Source organism: Vigna unguiculata, chromosome 6 (genome assembly GCF_037176805.1).
Source record: "Vigna unguiculata cultivar grain cowpea cultivar isolate G323 ecotype 2 chromosome 6, ASM3717680v1, whole genome shotgun sequence".
NCBI lineage: Eukaryota > Viridiplantae > Streptophyta > Magnoliopsida > Fabales > Fabaceae > Vigna > Vigna unguiculata.
Genome location: NC_140797.1, coordinates 20,283,398 through 20,297,028, shown reverse-complemented (window position 1 = coordinate 20,297,028; position 13,631 = coordinate 20,283,398). Strand labels below are relative to the sequence as shown.

The 13,631-nt window shown below is 36.5% G+C and overlaps 1 pseudogene; it reads right to left on the bottom strand.

Annotated features, from left to right (window-relative positions):
* Positions 1–994: 994 nt before the first annotated feature.
* LOC114172396 (uncharacterized) lies at positions 995–8,051 on the bottom strand (annotated as a pseudogene).
* Positions 8,052–13,631: the final 5,580 nt, after the last annotated feature.

Sequence of the window (13,631 nt, the reverse complement as noted above, 5' to 3'; positions counted from 1 at the left end):
TCTTTATTTTCCCTTCCTTCTGCAGTTTATATTACTTCTTTTTCTATTCCTTCTTTTTCTGTTTTCTTCTTTAGCTTACGTTGATCCTACCTGACTTGTCTTGATGTCATAAATTTCTACTTCTTTTGATGTCCCTCATGCCTCAAATAAAGGGAACGTTCATCAAGATGGAGTGTTTTAAAACGAAGCCATTCCCATCCCAAAGGAAGATGACAATGGGAGCAATATCACATAATACTTCTTTCACACATTGCCATGTACTGAATTTGATCCATGCTTGATCCAGATGAAAGGTTGCTGGTAATTGGAGTTTCTCCACCAATCTATGACTCACAACATTGTTTTCACTTTCGTAATTGAATGCAACTAAACATGGATGTCCTTCAGTTAAATACTTTGTATAATAAACTTCCTTTCCTATTGCAAATCTAGATAGCCAGGCTCTGAACAACAAATGATGTGAATCCACAGGGTTCAATTCGTTTGACTGATCTATCATTGTTGGAATGCTAACAAGCAAGAAATTTGAGAAATTATTTAAAACGAGAATATGTGATATGAATCTCATTGCACAAGGGCTGACTGAAGATTTTTTTCCTTTTAGGGTTAGAACCAGTTTTGACCACGAGATGTTTGGTGGGCAGAATTAGATATTCTTTTGAAAATTGGGTGAAGAAGAAAGTAATAAGGGGTGAATCTAAAAGTTGAAGGAAAGAATCGCTCTTTCCCAAAGGAGCAACACACAAAGGATGGCAAAATCCTTTGATACAGCCAAGGGTTCTTGAACCACTCAAGAACTAGGAGAATCACTCTCACTATTAGATAGAAAATTGAATTTCTGAACAAAACTTAACTTGATTTCATTGATAAGAAATGGTTCAGCTTATATAGAGGCTTTAACCATTAGGTTTACAGAAAGACCATTAATTGTCATTATATCCCACTAGTGCTAATAATAAACCAATCAAGCTAATAATTGTCCACTACCTAATGGCTAGTTATAACTGAAATTGGGGCAACCAAAAAGTCATCCAAAATTATTCAGCAAGGTCTTCTTAGTCTTCCAAGGCTGGTTCTTAAGATGTCAAATGAGCCTTTATTTAAATAAAAGAAACTGCATTAATCTGGCGCGTTAGTCCTCTTCCATTTGGGTCGCGATGCAATTTACAACTTTTGTCTTTTCTCCTTCAAACTTGGGCTTGTACTCAAATAATATTGACAACACTTGTTGTAGAGCTTCTTTTGCTTTCTTTGCTCTAGACCTTGTAATAGGTCCTCCAAGTTCTTCAAGTGGATCCTTGTCTTTGCTCATTGTCACACCTCCATCATTCTCTCCCTCTTGAGAAGGATTTGTCCTCAAATCAGATTCTCCCTCTACATCAAAAGGGGATAAGTTAGACACATTGAATGTGGAACTAACATTATACTCACCAGGTAGATCAATTTTGTAAGCATTGTCATTTATTCTTTCAAGCACTTGGAATGGACCATTTCCCCTTGGTTGAAGCTTTGATTTTCTTTGTTCTGGAAACCTTTCCTTTCTCATGTGCACCCAAACCTAATCTCCAGGTTGGAAGACAACCTTCTTTCTACCTTTGTTAGCTTGCCTTGCATAGCTTTCGTTTTTCTTTTCAATTTGACCCCTTACTTGCTCATGTAACTTCTTCACATAGTCAGCTTTAGCCTGTGCTTCTTTATGCTTAAACATGGAAATGTCAGGCATAGGTAGCAAATCAAGAGGAGTTAAAGGGTTAAATCCATATACAATCTCAAAAGGTGAATAATTAGTTGTGCTATGGACAACCCTATTATAAGCAAACTCAACATGAGGCAAACATGCTTCCCAAGACTTAAGATTTTTCTTTATAACAGTCCTAAGTAATGTGCCTAAAGTTCTATTGACTACCTCAGTTTGACCATCAGTTTGTGGGTGACAAGTAGTAGAAAATAACAATTTAGTACCAATCTTACCCCACAAGGTCCTCCAAAAGTGACTAAGGAATTTTGTATCCCTATCACTCACAATGCTCCTTGGTAGTCCATGAAGTCTTACTATTTCCTTGAAACAAGTCAGCCACATGACAAGCATCATCCACCTTCTTGCAAGGTATGAAGTGTGCCATTTTAGAAAATCTGTCAACAACAACAAAGACAAAATCCTTTCCATTCTTTGTTTTAGGCAGCCCCATAACAAAGTCCATTGAAATATCAGTCCAAGGATATTCAGGAACAGGTAAAGGAGTATATAATCCATGAGGCTTCACCTTAGATTTAGCTTTTTTACACACAATGCAGTGATCACAAAACTTATGTACATCACATTTCATATGAGGCCAAAAGAAGTGCTCTTGCAAAATTTCCAAAGTCTTTTGAACCCCAAAATGACCCATCAAACCTCCTTCATGTGATTCGGTCACAAGCAACTCTCTAATGGAACACTTAGGCACACACAATTTATTTGATTTAAACAAGAATCCATTATGCCTATAGTAACCATTTTCAGAAAACTTTTCACATGCAACCTATATTTCAGCAAAATTTGCATCATCCTTGTACATGTCTTTCAAAGACTCAAGACCAAACAGTTTAGTTTCAAGCATAGAAAGCAATGCATGCCTCTTAGAAAGTGCATCAGCCACTATATTTCCTTTCCCCTTTTTATACTTGATTACATACGGAAATTGCTCCAAAAACTCTACCCATTTAGCATGCCTCTTATTAAGCTTACCTTGTCCTTTCAAGTATTTCAAGGACTCATGATCACTGTGAATGACAAATTCTTTGGGTAACAAATAGTTTTGCCAAGTCTTTAAAGCTCTAACCAAAGCATACAATTCCTTATCATAAGTAGAATAGTTAAGGGCAGCCCCACTTAACTTTTCACTAAAATAAGCAATGGGATGTCCATCTTGCAGCAAAACAACCCCAATACCCACATTTGATGCATCACACTCAATTTCAAAAGATTTTGCAAAATTAGGCATGGCAAGAATAGGTGCATTAGTTAGCTTATGCTTGAGGGAAGCAAAGGCCTCCTCTTGTTTCTCTCCCCATTTAAAACCCACATTCTTTTTAATAATTTCATTTAGAGGTGCAGCCAGGGTACTAAAATCCTTAACAAATCTCCTGTAAAAACTTGTTAAACCATGAAAACCCCTCACCTCACTGACAGTCTTAGGTGTAGGCCATTCTTGGATGGCCTTGACCTTTTCCGCATCAACTTGTACACCTTTAGCACTCACAACAAAACCCAAAAACACCACATGATCAGAATAAAAGATGCATTTTTCCAAATTGGCATACAATTTTTCTTTTCTAAGAACAACCAAAACAGATTGCAAATGCTCAACATGCAACTCAAGACTGGTGCTATAGATCAGAATATCATCAAAGTACACCACAACAAATTTACCAATAAACTCTCTTAAAACATGGTTCATTAACCGCATAAAAGTACTAGGTGCATTTGTCAAACCAAAGGGCATAACCAACCACTCATACAATCCATATTTAGTTTTAAAAGCAGTTTTCCATTCATCACCTTCTCTAATCCTAATCTGATTATAGCCACTTTTAAGATCAATTTTAGAAAACACACATGCACCATAAAGTTCATCAAGAAGATCATCTAACCTTGGAATTGGATGCCTATACTTGATGGTGATGTTGTTTATTGCTCTACAATCAGAACACATCCTCCACGAGCCATCCTTTTTGGGCACCAAAATCACAGGTACAGCACATGGACTCATGCTATCCCTCACCCAACCTTTACTCATGAGTTCAGTAACTTGTTTTTCAATCTCTTTGGTCTCTTGTGGGTTGCTCCTATAAGCTGGCCTATTGGGCAAAAGCAGCTCCTGGAATGAGATCAATGTGATGCTCAATTCCTCTCAAAGGTGGCAAACCATCAGGGACACTTGCTGGAAACACATCTTTATAATCCTGCAAAAGGGACTCAATACTAGAGGGCAATTCAAATTTGCCAAATTGGTCAGAATTTTAAATTTGATTTTGACAAAACAATAAGTAGAGGGGCTATCTTGCGCAAAGCACCCTCCTTACCTATCTTTCTCTTGCTAAATAAACTTGCTTACCCTCAAATGTTTCATTTTCTCTTATTTTCCTGTCAAGTGTTTCACTCTTTTTCTTTTTCCTTTCAAGTGTTTCACTCTTTCTCTCATTTGCTAACTTTTCTCTCATTTTTATTTGATCCTCACACACCTCTTTAGGAGACAAGGGTTTGAGGACCACTTTTTTATCTTGATACATGAAAGAGATTTTGTTAGTGAAACCATCATGAATGGCTTTAATGTCATACTGCCACGGTCTTCCCAAAAGAATATGGTTAGCCTCCATGGGAACCACATCACATAAGATCTTATCTTCATATTTCCCAATGGAGAAAGAGACTTCATATTTGGGGATTTAATTGAATTTTCTATGCTTAAAGATTGATTTAATTAGGATTTGTGATTATTGGATTTATTGAGTAAGTTTGGTAAAAGTGGCGTAAAAATTGATTTTAGTTGCATAAAATATTATTGGATATTCTAACGTTTGTTAATGCAGCTGGAATTTATTTTTGGTCAATTAATAGTGTGATTTTAAAATATTCGAAGTTACAAAATAAGTCCAAAATCAAGAAATTCTGAAAAAGAATAAATCAGGAGCTAAATGCACCCCCAGTTTTTATTTGCACACTCCTTCTAAAGTGGACCACCAAAAACCTGTTCTGCACCCCCAGTTTTCACTAAGTTGCACCCCTCCTACCACTTAAACTCCACTCAACCAAATCATGCCATGTGGCAATCCCCACCTTTTAAAATTAGCCAACCATAAGCCGCCACGTGTCATAATCCTCCACTCACCAAATTGACCACTCAGATCTTGCCACATCATCATCTCCTCCATCTCACACATGAAACCCTAACCCTAATTTCCCTTCCACCCACCACGAACAGCAACGCCTCTTCACCTGCAACGCCGGCAGCCACCATTGACGTTCCAGCACCTTTTCTGACCACCATCGCGCTCACCATGACAATGCCATCTTCTTCCATCTTCTCGCCTCCGCACCTGCAGCAACGCGCGATCCACCAATGCATCTCCTTCTGCAGCAACGGCGGCGCCACCACCATCTCCACACAGAATTGCATCTGCGCGAACCTTGTTCCGCCACCATTTTCCTCCATCAAAGCGCGAGTTCTTCTTCTTCCTTGCACCCGCGTTCTGCGCAGCAGCAGCAGCGGAAACTGCCACCATCTCCTGCAGAACCACCGCACCACCTTCTCCATCGCGCACCTCTTCGAACCATTGCAGTTGCAGAACTGGCGTCACATCGTTGCTGCAACACCGTGAAACGAGAAGAAGACGGAACAGCACTAGGATCTGCACTACACCTCGCCGGAGAAGAAGCCGGAGCAGCCGCCATTGCCGTCAGCCGCGCCGTCACGTAGAGCCAAGGGAGGAAGGAGCAGCAAACCCTAATTCTGGAGAGAGAGTACTCTGCGCCACGTGTCAGCATCTGATAGGCAGTCAACTGGTCAAACTCTGGTCAAACTGGTCAAACTCTGGTCAATTTTGTAAAAATGCTTAAATAAGAGGGGCAGAATTAGAAATTGGACAGAAATTAAGTTGCTAATTAATTAAATAAAAATAAAAGATTTTAGCAACTGACAGATAAAGCCCAAAGTCCAGTTGAAGCCTATATAAAGAGACTTAAGGGAGCAGAAGTGGGACAATTTACAGCTTACAGCTTAGACACTTAGAACTCTCTGGTATTGGCAGATACCATCTCCACCACATCTCTCATTCTTTCTTTTATTTTCTTTCCTTCATATCATCATGTATTTCATCAAAGCCATGGAGGGCTAAGCTTTTAGGGTTGATTCCACTGTAATTTCTTAAATGGATTCTGAGGTTAGATGAATTTATATGTTTTGTTATTTTGATTATTGTTGTGGTTTTTGTTTATCTATGTCCTTTGCTTCTTAATCGAATAGAAAATAATGATTTTAAATCTACATACATGCTAATCATATGAGTTAAAAGGTTTTTAAATTAAATTGAGACTTTACTTTGATTTTGTTTAGAAACTTTCATTTGATTAAATAAGTTTTTGCCAATAATTGAGACTTTAATTTGATTAGAGGTAATTACTTTAACTAAAATTAGTCAAGACTTTACTTTGATTAATTAAGTTTTCTATTTGGTAAAGAAACAAAGGAATAGACATGATTAGGCATAGTAAAATTAATTGAGACTGTACTTTGATTGAATTTACTATGGATAATCTAACAATTCTCACTTTTAATTGAGACTATACTTTGATTAAAAGTGAGGATGCCAACAAATGAATTGAGTCTTTACATTGATTGATTTGTAAATCAACAACAATAATTAATTTAACAATAATCTCTAGATAACCAATGAAGAATCTTATTTAGAAAAAGCAGTGGAATTGACCTATTTACTATTACTGTGTTTACAATCTTCCGTGTCATTTTCTTTGCATATCAAAACCCCCTATTTTTATAATTGCTAGTTTTAATTGCATTTTTAAGAATCAAATATTTGAGATCAATTCCGTATTCGTTGTGAGATGACTCAGGGTTATCTTAACCCTAACTATTTTGTTCACTACTAACTGGCAATACTGAAGTTGCTAAAGTAGTGGTAATTTGATCGCCTAACGACAGCGATATCAGTCTTCCCAAAAGAATATGGCTAGCCTCCATGGGAACCACATCACATAAGATCTTATCTTCATATTTCCCAATGGAGAAAGAGACTTCAGCTTGCTATTTCACTTGGACTTCTTCTCCTTCACTAAGCCATTGAAGTTTGTATGGCCTAGGATGTGGTTTAGTGTCCATGTTCATTTTTGACACTAATCTTGAACTCACCACATTGGTACAACTTCCTCCATCAATGATTACCAAACATACATTACCATTAACTGAACATCTTGTATGAAAAATATTCTCCCTTTGAGATGCATCCTCGGCCTTAACTTGACCTCCCAACATCCTTCTAATCATGTATAACTCTCCTACATTAGGTTTCAATTCGCCATCACTCTCTTCTACCTCTCCACCATCATCATCAGAATCGCTTGTGTACTCCCCATTATCCTTAAGAAGAACAATCTTCTTTGTAGGACACTCATAGGCATAATGTCCCATGCCCAAACATTTAAAACATTTCACTTCTCTAGTCCTCTTTGGTGGATGTTCATGTTTCTTTTGAACAATTTTTCCTTCATTAGAAAGCACTGAATTGCTAGAGGAGGCAACACCTTCTTTCTTTACTCTATCTTTCTAGTTTGAAGAATTGAAATTGGTAGAACTCTTTCCTGTTGTACTCTTTCTTTTAATTTGTTGTTCTACCTGTATGGCTTTATGCAATAGATCCTCCATCTCCACAAACTCCTGCAACTCAACAACATCTATAATATCATGATTTAATCCATTAAGGAAACGTGCCATAGTTACCTCAGGATCTTCTTCAATTTTGGCTTGGATGATAAGAATCTCCATCTCCTTATAATACTCATCCATTCCCTTGCTTCCTTGAGAAAGTCTTTGTAGTTTTAATTTTAAGTCCCTATGGAAGCTAGAAGGTACATACCGCTTCCTCATGACCCTTTTCATCTCACCCCAAGTGTCCACCAAAGGCTCCTCATCTCTAATCCTCTGTCTTTGCAACTTGTTCCACCAAATTAAAGCATAATCAGAAAATTCAGTTGCTGCAATCCTTACCTTTTGCTCCTCACTATAATTATTGCAAGAAAATACATGCTCAATTTTGAGCTCCCACTCTAAGTAAGCTTCAGGATCACTCCTCCCCTTGAAAGGTGGCACATTCAACCTTACTCCTTTTATTCTCCCTTCATTCCTTTGTGGCCCTCCTCCTCCTCCTCTTGGTGGGGTTCTATTCTCTAGTCGGTCCAACCTATCATGAAACTCATCTTGTTGTTGTTTCATCAACCTCTCCAAATGTTGAGATAATGCAGCAATTTGCATCTGAATATCATTCCTTTCTGCCATGATTAACAAACAGATCAAGGTAACAAGAACAAAATATATATATGGTGTTTGAAAATTTTCTCACCCACTCAAGTGTTTGCACTCACAGATTGGCTTTTACTAAAAATAAAACACTCTTGCCTTTTACCACTCTAATTCTCCTTGGTTTCTTAGGCAATTCAAGAGATTATGGCCATAACAAAGAACAATTCTCCAAAATGTGCAGCGAAACGCTTGTAAGTAGACAAAGAAAGGTTAACAAAGAAAAAGAAGAAAAAAAAAGGCCAAGAAAAGTAGGTAAAAAGAAGGAAATCAACAACAATCCTTCAATAACACCAATATATTACCTTATAAAAATTGCTACGAGGCATGAATCATTCGGCCCAATTTTTTTTTTCACTGTTTCAGTACAATTACGAATTGTTGTAACTATTTTCTTTTTTTTTAATTTTTAGAAGGGCCTAACTTTTGCAATGATTCAGCACACACATAAATAATACAAGTAATAAGGTAATGAATTGGTAAAATAAGAAAGAAGGAAGGATGTTACCAATTTGACGTTCAAACCCTTAAACCGAAGCTTTGATACCAAATGATATAAATATCATTGCACAAGGGCTGACTGAGGATTTTTTTTTTTCTTTTAGGGTTAGAACTAGTTATGACCACGAGATGTTTTGTGGGCAGAATTAGATATTCTTTTGAAAATTGGGTGAAGAAGAAAGTAATAAGGGGTGAATCTAAAAGTGGAAGGAAAGAATCGCTCTTTCCCAAAGGAGGCAACACACAAAGGATGGCAAAATCCTTTGATACAGCCAAGGGTTCTTGAATCACTCAAGAACTAGGAGAATCACTCTCACTATTAGATAGAAAATTGAATTTCTGAACAAAACTTAACTTGATTTCATTGATAAGAAATGGTTCAACTTATATAGAGGCTTTAACCATTAGGGTTACAAAAAGACCATTAATTGTCATTATATCCCACTAGTGCTAATAATAAACCAATCAAGTTAATAATTGTCCACTACCTAATGACTAATTATAACTGAAATTGGGGCAGCCAAAAAGTCATCCAAAATTATTCAGCAAGGTCTTCTTAGTCTTCCAAGGCTGGTTCTTAAGATGTCGAATGAGCCTTTTTTTAAATAAAAGAAACTGCATTAATCTGGCGCGTTAGTCCTCTTCCATTTGGGCCGCGATGCAATTTACAACTTTTGTCTTTTCTCCTTCAAACTTGGGCTTGTACTCACATAATATTGACAACACTTGTTGTAGAGCTTCTTTTGCTTTCTTTGCTCTAGACCTTGTCATAGGTCCTCCAAGTTCTTCAAGTGGATCCTTGTCTTTGCTCATTGTCACACCTCTAAAAATGGAAACATAAAAGAAGATGGAACGAAAATTGATAGACATCACACTTCCAAGAATGGAAGATAAGCCTAAGAGTTGAAACACACAAAGGGATAAAGGATCTTTGATTAACCTCATGGATTCCTGAATCACTCAAGAACTTAGGGGAATCACTCTCAATAAGATAGATGAGATAAAACTCGTTTATTTTCTCAATAAAACTCAACTTGCCTTTATTGATGTAAATGGTAAAACTTATATAGGAGCTTTAACCATCAGAATTACAAAAGACACATAAATTTCAATTACAACCCACTTAAAGCTATTAATTAATGATCCACTCGAGCTAATAACGATCCGCTACTTAATGCTTGATTGTAACTGAATTTAAGGCTACCAAAAGTCATCCACAAACTTTGAGCAAAGGTCCTCTTGATCTTCCAAAGGTTGGTTCTTAAGTTGGCATATGGACCCTTATTTCAACTTGAAGATAAAGCAAAACTAAAGCCCATTAATTGGTTAAGCACAAACACAATTTGGTCAGCAAATTTTACAAGGCATTGGGCCCATATTTAAATAAAAGAAACTGCATCAACACGGCGCATTAGTCATCCTCCATTTGACCCATATGCAATTCACATCATACCCTCCTTCTTCGACGAGATTTGTCCCGAATCTTAAGACACTAGTTTTAATGTAAGTTTATTATGTTCTTGTCAAGGACTTTTATTTTTTCACAAGTTGAAACTAATTCTCTTCTTCCAGGATCAAATTCAACTTGATATTTGTTACTTTCCAATGGTTGCAATCCGTCGATAAAATTTCTTGGCAACAGTACCCCACCTTGATATGTAACAATAAATAATTCCATGCATTGTGTTTGACGAATTTGCTTCTTATCGGCGTACCAAATGCATAATAAATCACTATGAACAAGCTTCCTTTTTAAACATGGAAGTTGGTGTGTTTCATTCACATGCTTATCCTTTTGTTCCTGTAAAATGACATCACAAACTATAGAAGGAAAAACATTGACGAATAAACTTTCTCTAGTTCCATTTCTTTTTCTTTATTTTCCCTTCCTTCTGCAGTTTATATTACTTCTTTTTCTATTCTTTCTTTTTCTGTTTTCTTCTTCAGCCTACGTTGATCCGTACTGACTTATCTTGGTATCATAAATTTCCACTTCTTTTGATGTCCATCATGCCTAAAAAAAAGGGAACGTTCAATAAGATGGAGTGTTTTAAAACGAAGCCATGCCCATCCCAAAAGAAGATTACAAGAGTCCATGGGAGCATTATCACATAATACTTCTTTCACACATTGTCATGTATTGAATTTGATCCATGCTTGATCCAGATGAAAGGTTGCTGGTAATTGGAGTTTCTCCACCAATCTATGGCTCACAACATTGTTTTCGCTTCCGTAATCGAATGCAACTAAACATGGATGTCCTTCGGTGAAACACTTTGTATAATAAGCCTCCTTTCGTATTCCAAATCTAGATAGCCAGGCTCTGAATATCAAATGATGTGAATCCACAGGGTTCGATTCGTTTGACTGATCTATCATTGTTGGAATGCTAACAAGCAAGAAATTTGAGAAATTATTTACAACGAGAAAATGGAAACATAAAAGAAGATGGAACGAAAATTGATACACATCACACTTCCAAGAATGGAAGATAAGCCTAAGAGTTGAAACACACAAAGGGATAAAGGACCTTTGATTAACCTCATGGATTCTTGAATCACTCAAAAACTTAGGAGAATCACTCTCACTAAGATAGATGAGATAAAGCACGTTTATTTTCTCAATAAAACTCAGCTTGCCTTCATTGATGAAAATGGTTCAACTTATATAGGAGCTTTAACCATCAGAATTACAAAAGACACATAAATTTCAATTACAACCCGCTTAATGCTATTAATTAATGATCCACTCAAGCTAATAACGATCCGCTACTTAATGCTTGATTGTAACTGAATTTAAGGCTACCAAAAGTCATCCACAAACTTTGAGCAAAGGTCCTCTTGATCTTCCAAAGGTTGGTTCTTAAGTTGGCATATGGACCCTTATTTCAACTTGAAGATAAAGCAAAACTAAAGCCCATTAATTGGTTAAGCACAAACACAATTTGGTCAGCAAATTTTACAAGGCATTGGGCCCATATTTAAATAAAAGAAACTGCATCAACACGGCGCATTAGTCATCCTCCATTTGACCCATATGCAATTCACATCATACCCTCCTTCTTCGACGAGATTTGTCCCGAATCTTAAGACACTAGTTTTAATGTAAGTTTATTATGTTCTTGTCAAGGACTTTTATTTTTTCACAAGTTGAAACTAATTCTCTTCTTCCAGGATCAAATTCAACTTGATATTTGTTACTTTCCAATGGTTGCAATCCGTCGATAAAATTTCTTGGCAACAGTACCCCACCTTGATATGTAACAATAAATAATTCCATGCATTGTGTTTGACGAATTTGCTTCTTATCGACAGACCAAATGCATAATAAATCACTATGAACAAGCTTCCTTTTTAAACATGGAAGTTGGTGTGTTTCATTCACATGCTTATCCTTTTGTTCCTGTAAAATGACATCACAAACTATAGAAGGAAAAACATTGATGAATAAACTTTCTCTAGTTCCATTTCTTTTTCTTTATTTTCTATTCCTTTTGCAGTTTATATTACTTCTTTTTCTATTCTTTCTTTTTCTGTTTTCTTCTTCAGCCTACGTTGATCCCTACTGACTTATCTTGGTATCATAAATTTCTACTTCTTTTGATGTCCATCATGCCTCAAATAAAGGGAACGTTCATCAAGATGGAGTGTTTTAAAACGAAGCCATGCCCATCCCAAAAGAAGATGACAAGAGTCCATGGGAGCAATATCACATAATACTTCTTTCACACATTGCCATGTACTGAATTTGATCCATGCTTGATCCAGATGAAAGGTTGCTGGTAATTGGAGTTTCTCCACCAATCTATGGCTCGCAACATTGTTTTCGCTTCCGTAATTGAATGCAACTAAACATGGATGTCCTTCGGTTAAACACTTTGTATAATAAGCCTCCTTTCGTATTCCAAATCTAGATAGCCAGGCTCTGAATATCAAATGATGTGAATCCACAGGGTTCGATTCGTTTGACTGATCTATCATTGTTGGAATGCTAACAAGCAAGAAATTTGAGAAATTATTTACAACGAGCAAATGGAAACATAAAAGAAGATGGAACGAAAATTGATACACATCACACTTCCATGAATGGAAGATAAGCCTAAGAGTTGAAACACACAAAGGGATAAAGGACCTTTGATTAAACTCATGGATTCTTGAATCACTCAAAAACTTAGGAGAATCACTCTCACTAAGATAGATGAGATAAAACACGTTTATTTTCTCAATAAAACTCAGCTTGCCTTCATTGATGAAAATGGTTCAACTTATATAGGAGCTTTAACCATCAGAATTACAAAAGACACATAAGTTTCAATTACAACCCGCTAAAAGCTATTAATTAATGATCCACCCAAGCTAATAATGATCCGCTACTTAATGCTTGATTGTAACTGAATTTAAGGCTACCAAAAGTCATCCACAAACTTTGAGCAAAGGTCCTCTTGATCTTCCAAAGGTTGGTTCTTAAGTTGGCATATGGACCCTTATTTAACCTTGAGGATAAAGCAAAACTAAAGCCCATTAATTGGTTAAGCACAAACACAATTTGGTCAGCCAATTTTACAAAGCATTGGGCCCTTATTTAAATAAAAGAAATTGTATCAACACGGTGCATTAGTCATCCTCCATTTGACCCATATGCAATTCACATCATACCCTCTTTCTTCGACAAGATTTGTCCTAAATCTTAAGACACTAGTTTTAATGTAAGTTTATTATGATCTTGTGAAGGACTTTTATTTTTTCACAAGTTGAAAGTAATTCTGTTCTTCAAGGATCAAATTCAACTTGATATTTGTTACTTTCCAATGTTGCAATCCGTCGATAAAATTTCTTGGCAACAGTACCCCACCTTGATATGTAACAATAAATAATTCCATGCATTGTGTTTGACGAATTTGCTTCTTATCGGCGTACCAAATGCATAATAAATCACTATGAACAAGCTTCCTTTTTAAACATGGAAGTTGGTGTGTTTCATTCACATGCTTATCCTTTTGTTCCTGTAAAATGACATCACAAACTATAGAAGGAAAAACATTGACGAATAAACTTTCTC